Genomic DNA, 12006 nt, shown 5'->3' with positions numbered 1-12006 from the left:
AATTGGCAAATCATGTTATGGTCATACGTAGGTAAGAAACGTTCTTGCTAGAAACCTACAAACCACGTAAAAACTTGCAACAACAATTAGAGGACGTCTAACTTGTTTTTGCAGCATGTGCTATGTGATGTGATATGGCCAGAAGATGTGATGAATGATATATGTGATGTATGAGATTGATCATATTCTTGTAATAGGAATCACGACTTGCATGTCGATGAGTATGACAACCGGCAGGAGCCATAGGAGTTGTCTTTATTATTTTGTATGACCTGCGTGTCATTGAATAACGCCATGTAAATTACTTTACTTTGTTGCTAAATGCGTTAGCCATAGAAGTAGAAGTAATCGTTGGCGTGACGACTTCATGAAGACACAATGATGGAGATCATGGTGTCATGCCAGTGACGAAGATGATCATGGTGCCCCGAAGATGGAGATCAAAGGAGCATAATGATATTGGCCATATCATGTCACTATTTGATTGCATGTGATGTTTATCATGTTTTGCATCTTATTTGCTTAGAACGACGGTAGTAAGTAAGATGATCCCTTATGATAATTTCAAGAAAGTGTTCACCCTAACTGTGCACCGTTGCGAAGGTTCGTTGTTTCGAAGCACCACGTGATGATCGGGTGTGATAGATTCTAACGTTCGCATACAACGGGTGTTGACGAGCCTAGCATGTACAGACATGGCCTCGGAACACACGCAATACACTTAGGTTGACTTGACGAGCCTAGCATGTACAGACATGGCCTCGGAACACGGAGGACCGAAAGGTCGAGCATGAGTCGTATAGAAGATACGATCAACATGGAGATGTTCACCGATCTTGACTAGTCCGTCTCACGTGATGATCGGACACGGCCTAGTTAACTCGGATCATGTTTCACTTAGATGACTAGAGGGATGTCTATCTGAGTGGGAGTTCATTGTGTAATTTGATTAGATGAACTTAATTATCATGAACTTAGTCTAAAATCTTTACACTATGTCTTGTAGATCTAATGGCCAACGTTGTCCTCAATTTCAACGCGTTCCTAGAGAAAACCAAGCTGAAAGATGATGGCAGCAACTATACGGACTGGGTCCGGAACCTGAGGATCATCCTCATAGTAGCCAAGAAAGATTATGTCTTAGAAGCACCGCTAGGTGAAGCACCAATCCCAGAGAACCAAGACGTTATGAACGCTTGGCAGCAGCGTGCTGATGATTACTCCCTCGTTCAGTGCGGCATGCTTTACAGCTTAGAACCGGGTCTCCAAAAGCGTTTTGAGAAACATGGAGCATATGAGATGTTCGAGGAGCTGAAAATGGTTTTCCAAGCTCATGCCCGGGTCGAGAGATATGATGTCTCCGACAAGTTCTTCAGCTGTAAAATGGAGGAGAATAGTTCTGTTAGTGAGCACATACTCAGAATGTCTGGGTTGCACAGCCGCTTGACTCAGCTGGGAGTTAATCTCCCGGATGACGCGGTCATTGACAGAATCCTTCAGTCGCTTCCACCAAGCTACAAGAGCTTTGTGATGAACTTCAATATGCAGGGGATGGAAAAGACCATTCCTGAGGTATATTCAATGCTGAAATCAGCGGAGGTGGAGATCAGAAAAGAACATCAAGTGTTGATGGTGAATAAAACCACTAAGTTCAAGAAGGGCAAGGGTAAGAAGAACTTCAAGAAGGACGGCAAGGGAGTTGCCGCGCCCGGTAAGCCAGTTACTGGGAAGAAGTCGAAGAATGGACCCAAGCCTGAAACTGAGTGCTTTTATTGCAAGGGAAGTGGTCACTGGAAGCGGAACTGCCCCAAATACTTAGCGGACAAGAAGGCCGGCAACACCAAAGGTATATGTGATACATGTAATTGATGTGTACCTTACCAGTACTCGTAGTAGCTCCTGGGTATTTGATACCGGTGCGGTTGCTCATATTTGTAACTCAAAACAGGAACTACGGAATAAACGGAGACTGGCGAAGGACGAGGTGACGATGCGCGTCGGGAATGGTTCCAAGGTCGATGTGATCGCCGTCGGCACGCTACCTCTGCATCTACCCACGGGATTAGTTTTAAACCTCAATAATTGTTATTTAGTGCCAGCTTTGAGCATGAACATTGTATCTGGATCTCGTTTAATTCGAGATGGCTACTCATTTAAATCCGAGAATAATGGTTGTTCTATTTATTTGAGAGATATGTTTTATGGTCATGCCCCGCTGGTCAATGGTTTATTCTTGATGAATCTCGAACGTGATGTTACACATATTCATAGTGTGAATACCAAAAGATGTAAAGTTGATAACGATAGTCCCACATACTTGTGGCACTGCCGCCTTGGTCACATTGGTGTCAAGCGCATGAAGAAGCTCCATGCAGATGGACTTTTGGAGTCTCTTGATTACGAATCATTTGACACGTGCGAACCATGCCTCATGGGTAAGATGACCAAGACTCCGTTCTCCGGAACAATGGAGCGAGCAACCAACTTATTGGAAATCATACATACCGATGTGTGCGGTCCAATGAGTGTTGAGGCTCGCGGAGGATATCGTTATGTTCTCACTCTCACTGATGACTTAAGTAGATATGGGTATGTCTACCTAATGAAACACAAGTCTGAAACCTTTGAAAAGTTCAAGGAATTTCAGAGTGAGGTTGAGAATCAACGTGACAGGAAAATAAAATTCTTACGATCAGATCGTGGTGGAGAATATTTAAGTCACGAATTTGGTGCGCACTTAAGGAAATGTGGAATAGTTTCACAACTAACGCCGCCTGGAACACCTCAGAGAAATGGTGTGTCCGAACGTCGTAATCGCACTCTATTGGATATGGTGCGATCTATGATGTCTCTTACCGATTTACCGCTCTCATTTTGGGGCTATGCTTTAGAGACTGCCGCATTCACTTTAAATAGGGCTCCGTCGAAATCCGTTGAGACGACACCGTATGAATTATGGTTTGGGAAGAAACCTAAGCTGTCGTTTCTAAAAGTTTGGGGATGCGATGCTTATGTCAAGAAACTTCAACCTGAAAAGCTCGAACCCAAGTCGGAGAAATGCGTCTTCATAGGATACCCTAAGGAAACCATTGGGTATACCTTCTACCTCAGATCCGAAGGCAAGATCTTCGTTGCCAAGAACGGGTCCTTTCTGGAGAAGGAGTTTCTCTCGAAAGAATTGAGTGGGAGGAAAGTGGAACTTGATGAGGTGATAGTCACCCCTTCCGAACCGGAAAGTAGCGCAGCGCGGGAAAATGTTCCTGTGGTGCCTACACCGACTGGGGAGGAAGTTAATGATGATGATCATGAAGCTTCGGATCAAGTTACTACTGAACTTCGTAGGTCCACAAGGACACGTTCCGCACCAGAGTGGTACGGCAACCCTGTCCTGGAAATCATGTTGTTAGACAACGGTGAACCTTCGAACTATGAAGAAGCGATGGCGGGCCCGGATTCCGACAAATGGCTAGAAGCCATGAAATCCGAGATAGGATCCATGTATGAAAACGAAGTATGGACTTTGACTGACTTGCCCGATGATCGGCGAGCCATAGAAAACAAATGGATCTTTAAGAAGAAGACGGACGCGGATGGTAATGTGACCATCTATAAGGCTCGACTTGTCGCTAAGGGTTATCGACAAGTTCAAGGGGTTGACTACGATGAGACTTTCTCACCCGTAGCGAAGCTGAAGTCCGTCCGAATCATGTTAGCAATTGCCGCATACTATGATTATGAGATATGGCAGATGGACGTCAAAACGGCATTCCTTAACGGCTTCCTTAAGGAAGAGTTGTATATGATGCAGCCGGAAGGTTTTGTCGATCCTAAGAATGCTAACAAAGTATGCAAGCTCCAGCGCTCAATCTATGGGCTGGTGCAAGCATCTCGGAGTTGGAACATTCGCTTTGATGAGATGATCAAAGCGTTTGGGTTTACACAGACTTATGGAGAAGCCTGTGTTTACAAGAAAGTGAGTGGGAGCTCTGTAGCATTTCTCTTATTATATGTGGATGACATATTATTGATGGGAAATGATATAGAATTCTTGGAAAGTATAAAGGCCTATTTGAATAAGTGTTTTTCAATGAAGGACCTTGGAGAAGCTGCTTATATATTAGGCATCAAGATCTATAGAGATAGATCAAGACGCCTCATTGGTCTTTCACAGAGTACATACCTTGACAAGATATTGAAGAAGTTCAATATGGATCAGTCCAAGAAGGGGTTCTTGCCTGTATTGCAAGGTGTGCAATTGAGCACGGCTCAATGCCCGACCACGGCAGAAGATATAGAAAAGATGAGTGTCATCCCCTATGCCTCGGCCATAGGGTCTATTATGTATGCCATGCTGTGTACCAGACCTGATGTAAACCTTGCCGTAAGTTTGGTAGGAAGGTACCAAAGTAATCCCGGCATGGAACACTGGACAGCGGTCAAGAATATCCTGAAGTACCTGAAGAGGACTAAGGATATGTTTCTCGTTTATGGAGGTGACGAAGAGCTCGTCGTAAAGGGTTACGTCGACGCTAGCTTCGACACAGATCTGGATGACTCGAAGTCACAAACCGGATACGTGTATATTTTGAATGGAGGAGCAGTAAGCTGGTGCAGTTGCAAGCAAAGCGTCGTGGCGGGATCTACATGTGAAGCGGAGTACATGGCAGCCTCGGAGGCAGCACAGGAAGCAGTCTGGATGAAGGAGTTCATTACCGACCTAGGGGTGATTCCCAATGCGTCGGGCCCGATGACTCTCTTCTGTGACAACACTGGAGCTATTGCCCTTGCGAAGGAGCCCAGGTTTCACAGGAAGACCAGGCATATCAAGCGTCGCTTCAACTCCATTCGTGAAAGTGTTCAAAATGGAGACATAGATATTTGTAAAGTACATACGGACCTGAATGTAGCAGATCCGTTGACTAAACCTCTCCCTAGGGCAAAACATGATCAACACCAGGACGCAATGGGTGTTCGATTCATCACAATGTAACTAGATTATTGACTCTAGTGCAAGTGGGAGACTGTTGGAAATATGCCCTAGAGGCAATAATAAATGGTTATTATTATATTTCTTTGTTCATGGTAATTGTCTATTGTTCATGCTATAATTGTGTTATCCGGAAATCGTAATACATGTGTGAATACATAGACCACAACGTGTCCCTAGTAAGCCTCTAGTTGACTAGCTCGTTGATCAACAGATAGTCATGGTTTCCTGACTATGGACATTGGATGTCGTTGATAACGGGATCACATCATTAGGAGAATGATGTGATGGACAAGACCCAATCCTAAGCATAGCATAAAAGATCGTGTAGTTTCGTTTGCTAGAGCTTTTCCAATGTCAAGTATCTTTTCCTTAGACCATGAGATCGTGCAACTCCCGGATACCGTAGGAGTGCTTTGGGTGTGCCAAACGTCACAACGTAACTGGGTGACTATAAAGGTGCACTACGGGTATCTCCGAAAGTGTCTGTTGGGTTGGCACGGATCGAGACTGGGATTTGTCACTCCGTGTGACGGAGAGGTATCTCTGGGCCCACTCGGTAATGCATCATCATAATGAGCTCAATGTGACTAAGGCGTTAGTCACGGGATCATGCATTGCGGTACGAGTAAAGAGACTTGCCGGTAACGAGATTGAACAAGGTATTGGGATACCGACGATCGAATCTCGGGCAAGTAACATACCGATTGACAAAGGGAATTGTATACGGGATTGATTGAATCCTCGACATCGTGGTTCATCCGATGAGATCATCGTGGAACATGTGGGAGCCAACATGGGTATCCAGATCCCGCTGTTGGTTATTGACCGGAGAGGCGTCTCGGTCATGTCTGCATGTCTCCCGAACCCGTAGGGTCTACACACTTAAGGTTCGGTGATGCTAGGGTTGTAGAGATATGTGTATGCGGAAACCCGAAAGTTGTTCGGAGTCCCGGACGTCACGAGGAGTTCCGGAATGGTCCGGAGGTGAAGAATTATATATAGGAAGTCAAGTTTCGGCCACCGGGAAAGTTTCGGGGGTTACCGGTATTGTACCGGGACCACCGGAAGGGTCCCGGGGGTCCACCGGGTGGGGCCACCTATCCCGGAGGGCCCCGTGGGCTGAAGTGGGAAGGGAACCAGCCCCTAGTGGGCTGGGCGCCCTCCCATGGGCCTCCCCCCTGCGCCTAGGGTTGGAAACCCTAGGGTGTGGGGGCGCCCCACTTGCCTTGGGGGGCAAGCCACCCCCTTGGCCGCCCCCCCTCCAGATGGATCTTGGCCGGCGGCCTCCCCTCCCAGGGGGCCTATATAAAGGGGGGGAGGGAGGGCAGCGAGATTACAGCCTTGGGCGCCTCCCTCCTCCCCTGCTACACCTCTCCCTCTCGCAGAAGCTCGGCGAAGCCCTGCTGAGACCCGCTATATCCACCACCACGCCGTTGTGCTGCTGGATCTCCATCAACCTCTCCTTCCCCCTTGCTGGATCAAGAAGGAGGAGACGTCGCTGCACCGTACGTGTGTTGAACGCAGAGGTGCCGTCCGTTCGGCACTCGGTCATCGGTGATTTGGATCACGGCGAGTACGACTCCATCATCCACGTTCATTGGAACGCTTCCGCTCACGATCTACAAGGGTATGTAGATGCACTCCTTTCCCCTCGTTGCTAGTATACTCCATAGATGCATCTTGGTGAGCGTAGGAAAATTTTAAAATTATGCTACGATTCCCAACACGGAGGGTACCTATGGGTTCACGGTGTCTTTCCGCGTCGGTGGGTGGTGGACTTGGTCGTCGGCGAGCACCACGTCGACGGCGGCCTTAACCCCGACGGACGGCTGTTCGGGCGAGGATGATACTCTCCGACGGGAGCTGCAACCTTCAAATTAGGGCGCGGGTTAGAGAAGTGGTTGCACTAGGAGGCTACTGGCAAGGTTTGGGAGGCGAGGGTGCCCTCACCGGAGAGAATCGTGCCGGAGCCCGAAGCGGATCGGGGCAGCCGGAGTTGGGGAAGAAGGCCTCCTCGAGGTCCTCCTAGTGGCTGGGCGCGGCTCTGGTGGGGTGTAGGGGTGGTGCTGGGTCGAAGGCGAGCTCGGGGTCGCTATTTATAGCCGGCCCGAGGCGGTTGCCGAGAACGGGATAACGCTGGCGGGCGATTACGGCGAGACAGTGGTCGGGTCGGAAGTTTAGGTGATTGGGCATCATCGTGATGGTCCACTGGTTCCGTTCAAGGGCTAAATTTGGTATGGCTTGGGTGATACTCCAAGCTCTCGACGGAACGGCCTCATGGGCACGTCGGCGGCAGAGAGCGCGCTCTGCGCCTCTCAGGCCACGGCGACTGTGCTGCAGCACGCACGGGGAAGAAGACGGCCACGCGTAGGCTTCTGGTGGTGTGGGCGGTGCTGGACGGCGCCGTCCCTCGCTGCGCCTCTCTGGCAGCCGCAGCGAGTGCTGCTGCCGCCGCTCACGGGGGCGATGCTCCTCTGCCAGCTCACCGCCGACGCCCGCAACTGTCCAGGCGACCGTGCGGCACGGTGGATAAGAAGAGGGAACAGGGAGCAAGGCGCCACTGCAGCTACTGGCGAGATCGACGTGAGGCTCTGAAGAAAACGACACTGACGACTGAAACTGATCACTGAAACTCTGAACTTGACAGGAACAGTGCACGCCAGGTGTTCGACGATATGTTTCAAGCACGTGGAAAACTTTTCTGGAGTTGATCTTTGGTGGAGAGGTCTCTTGATGCATCTGAGGCCTCATGATTTTTCTTAGAATTTTTGGAGAAGAAAAATAATGAATTTCACCAAAAATGACAAATCTGGTCCAAACTTGCAGCAAGCAAAGTTTGAAAATTTTGAACTGTGGACCAGTGGATCTTCATGGATCTTGGTTGAGGGTTCTAAGGACTAGCCAGGGAAATTTGTTTGGAATCAAAACTAAAAGGAATTCTAGTGGTTCCTTTGTAAATCACTAAGGGCCAAAATAAAAGACAGAAAAGATTTTTGATTTAAAATAAATAGAAATAAATTCATGGGAGAGTTTAACTTGCTGGATTTGAAGCTTGACTTGACACAAAGTGGGAAGATGGCTCTTGGGAGGGAGAATTCAACTTAGGTCATGGCAAGAAATAATTTTTGAAAGGGGGAGAATAACCCAAAAATTTGAATAGCCTCGTTCCAAGAAAATGAAATCAATAAAACCAAATAAAATTTTTGGGGTGTCACACGCCTTCGGCTTAATTGTTTGTTGCTTCCATCCTTTTCTTTCTTCACTTTTATTGTACTTGTTGCAGTAGAAGCATGCACATCATTTTTGTTTTGATTGATCCTCTTGGGAACCCATGCCATGTTCTTATTTGTCAACTCTTGTGCACTAAGATTTTGTAATTCCTTCTTTTGCCAATACGATAAGCCGAGTGAGCACCTCGAGTGTGATTTTGTTTCAACCAATGGCAACTCTTTTTGGGCCTTGTGCACCCTCAACTTCTTTTCTTCAGATTTGGCACTCTGATTTTTATCAATTGATTGCTTCACTTTTTTGCCTTTTGTAGCCAATGTCAACACTTTAATTGGCTCTTTGTTATTTGAGATCAAATCTGAAGTAGCACACTTACGACCATCTCTTTTCACACGGTAAACTTGCTTTACCACCTCTTTCTTCTTCCTTGAGCTCTGGACTGATTCCTTATGATTGAAACGCTCTTTGACGCGTGATTGTTCAAATGTTGATCTTCTTGAAGCTGCATAGTATAGATGGTCTAAAATAAGATGGAGAATGTGCCCTTGTATCATACACGTCCCATGATGAATATGGATCTATATGAGCATATGGAGGCATCCACGGCATTGGCATTGGCGGCCCAAAATAAGGATATGAATATGTTGATTTAAAATAAGATGGTCTAAAATAAGATGGAGAATGTGCCCTTGTATCATGCATGTCCCATGATGAATATGGATCTATATGAGCATAGTATAGATTTGAACAATTTATAATTTTTGATTTTTTATTAGAACTAAAACATGTTTTCAAGACAAACATTTTTAACACATATTTTTTTAATCAATTATTAATATTTGTTAATTTTTTTGAATAATTTTAAATGTTTTGAAACGGGACATTTTTGGGGCAATTTTGAGAATTTTTAAAAAAGCATGAATATATTATAAAAATGTGGATTTTTTTAAAGGAAAAACAAACTAAAACACTCTTTATCTTAAAAAACACACACAGTGTTCGCAGTTAAGAAAAAAAAGATTGATGGTATCTGCACCATGAACCATCAAGTTGAGAAAGTCGTAGGGATGTCCTTTGTTGGCGCCTCCTACAACTTAGCACTATCATTGGGTGGAAAAGGAGTGGTGTATCTGTTTTTAGTGGGATATACAGAGGGTCGAACTCATTTGTATTGATAACGAGACGTTTGTGGTGACTTTATCAATCTGAAGACCCGTCGGCTGAGTCTCTCTAGGGTGAGTGTGTATGTATGTTTGTGAGTGCATACGTTTGTACGTGTTTTCCAAAAGAAGATTTCCTTTAGCCTTTGTATAATGCAATTTAATGCGTTGTGCGTTGCACTAGAAGAAAAAAGCATCACATTTTTAGTGACTCATTCATGATGACACTTTTCAGGTTCGACAAGGTGGTTTCCACAATTCAAAAAATTGATGAAGCCGCATCCATGTCTTTGACGGCGTCTCCTTCGGCATTGTACCATCACCGAACGGACGAATTGTGGTGCATTGAAGTAGGATTGTTTATATAAAATTTGTTTGTTAATATTCAAAAGCAAACAGGTTGGCGAAAAGGAAGTTCCTCGCTCCGCGGACGGCCGAGTGGATGGTCTCCACCCTCTCCGGCCGCGGCTGGAGAGTGGGGGGGCTTGGATCTGTGCCTGACGTGTGTAGATAGTAGGGTAGTGGTCTCCGGCGGTGCTAGCGAGGTGGTGGTGCTGGCATTGTGGTGGAATAAGGTTGTTGGAGTTCGATCCCCATCCCAGTGAGGTCCTATGTGGCAGAGTTGGCGAGCTTCTGACATGGTTTCCTCCTCGATCGGTCAGTCTGGTGAGGTTTGGTTCTCCGGGTGTGGTCTTCATGGCGGAAGTGATGGCCGGATGTGGGAAATTTGGTCCCCTGCTTCTCTCTTCGTCGTGGTAAGGTGGTTCCTCACCTTGCCATGGGGAGTTGGGGGTGATGTGGCGGTGCGTCGGTGGATGCCGGCGACGCATTTCGTCGTATCTTCAGGCGTTGTTTGTGGACCTCTGAACTATGTTTCTGCCGGCGTGGTCTAGCGATGGCCGTTCTTCCTTCTTCTCGCGTGTTGGTTTTCGACCGAGGCTGATGACTTCCCGTCCGTGTTTCAGTCCGTCAGCAGGTTTCAAGATCGCACTGACTCTGTGTGGGAGCAGCGCGCCCTTGAAGGAAATATGCCCTAGAGGCAATAATAAAGTATTATTTATTTCCTTATATCATGATAAATGTTTATTATTCATGCTAGAATTGTATTAACCGGAAACATAATACATGTGTGAATACATAGACAAACATAGTGTCACTAGTATGCCTCTACTTGACTAGCTCGTTAATCAAAGATGGTTATGTTTCCTAGCCATAGACATGAGTTGTCATTTGATTAACGGGATCACTTCATTAGGAGAATGACGTGTTTGACTTGACCCATTCCGTTAGCTTAGCACTCGATCGTTTAGTATGTTGCTATTGCTTTCTTCATGACTTATACATGTTCCTATGACTATGAGATTATGCAACTCCCGTTTACCGGCGGAACACTTTGTGTGCTACCAAACGTCACAACGTAACTGGGTGATTATAAAGGTGCTCTACAGGTGTCTCCAAAGGTACTTGTTGGGTTGGCGTATTTCGAGATTAGGATTTGTCACTCCGATTGTCGGAGAGGTATCTCTGGGCCCACTCGGTAATGCACATCACTATAAGCCTTGCAATCATTGTAACTAATGAGTTAGTTGCGGGATGATGTATTACGAAACGAGTAAAGAGACTTGCCGGTAACGAGATTGAACTAGGTATCGAGATACCGACGATCGAATCTCGGGCAAGTAACATACCGATGACAAAGGGAACAATGTATGTTGTTATGCGGTCTGACCGATAAAGATCTTCGTAGAACATGTGGGAACCAATATGAGCATCCAGGTTCCGCTATTGGTTATTGACCGGAGAGGTGTCTCGGTCATGTCTACATAGTTCTCGAACCCGTAGGGTCCGCACGATTAAAGTTACGATGACAGTTATATTATGAGTTTATATGTTTTGATGTACCGAAGGTTGTTCGAAATCCCGGATGTGATCACGGACATGACGAGGAGTCTCGAAATGGTCGAGACATAAAGATTGATATATTGGAAGCCTATGTTTGGACATCGGAAGTGTTCCGGGTGAAATCGGGATTTTTCCGGAGTACCGGGAGGTTACCGGAACCCCCCCGGTAACTTAATGGGCCTTAGTGGGCCTAGGTGGAAGAGAGGAGAGGAGGCTAGGGCAGGGCCGCGCCCCCTTCCCCCCCAGTCCGAATAGGACAAGGAGAGGGGGGCGGCGCCCCCCCCTTCCTTCCTCCCCTCCACCTCTTCCCCGTCTCTCCTAGTCCAACATGGAAAAGGGGGGAGTCCTACTCCCGGTAGGAGTAGGACTCCTCCCAGGCACGCCTCTCCTCCATGGCCGGCGGCCTCCCCCTTGCTCCTTTATATACGGGGGCAGGGGGGCACCTCTCGACACACAATTGATCAACGATCTTTTAGCCGTGTGCGGTGCCCCCTCCACCATATTACACCTCGATAATATCGTAGCGGAGCTTAGGCGAAGCCCTGCGTCGGTAGAACATCATTATCGTCACCACGCCGTCGTGCTGACGAAACTCTCCCTCAACACTCGGCTGGATCGGAGTTCGAGGGACGTCATCGAGCTGAACGTGTGCTGAACTCGGAGGTGCCGTGCGTTCGGTACTTGATCGGTCGGATCGTGAAGACGTTCGACTACATCAACCGCGTT

This window comes from Triticum aestivum, chromosome 6D, assembly GCF_018294505.1.
Source record: "Triticum aestivum cultivar Chinese Spring chromosome 6D, IWGSC CS RefSeq v2.1, whole genome shotgun sequence".
Lineage (NCBI taxonomy): Eukaryota > Viridiplantae > Streptophyta > Magnoliopsida > Poales > Poaceae > Triticum > Triticum aestivum.
This window is presented reverse-complemented; position numbering follows the sequence as displayed.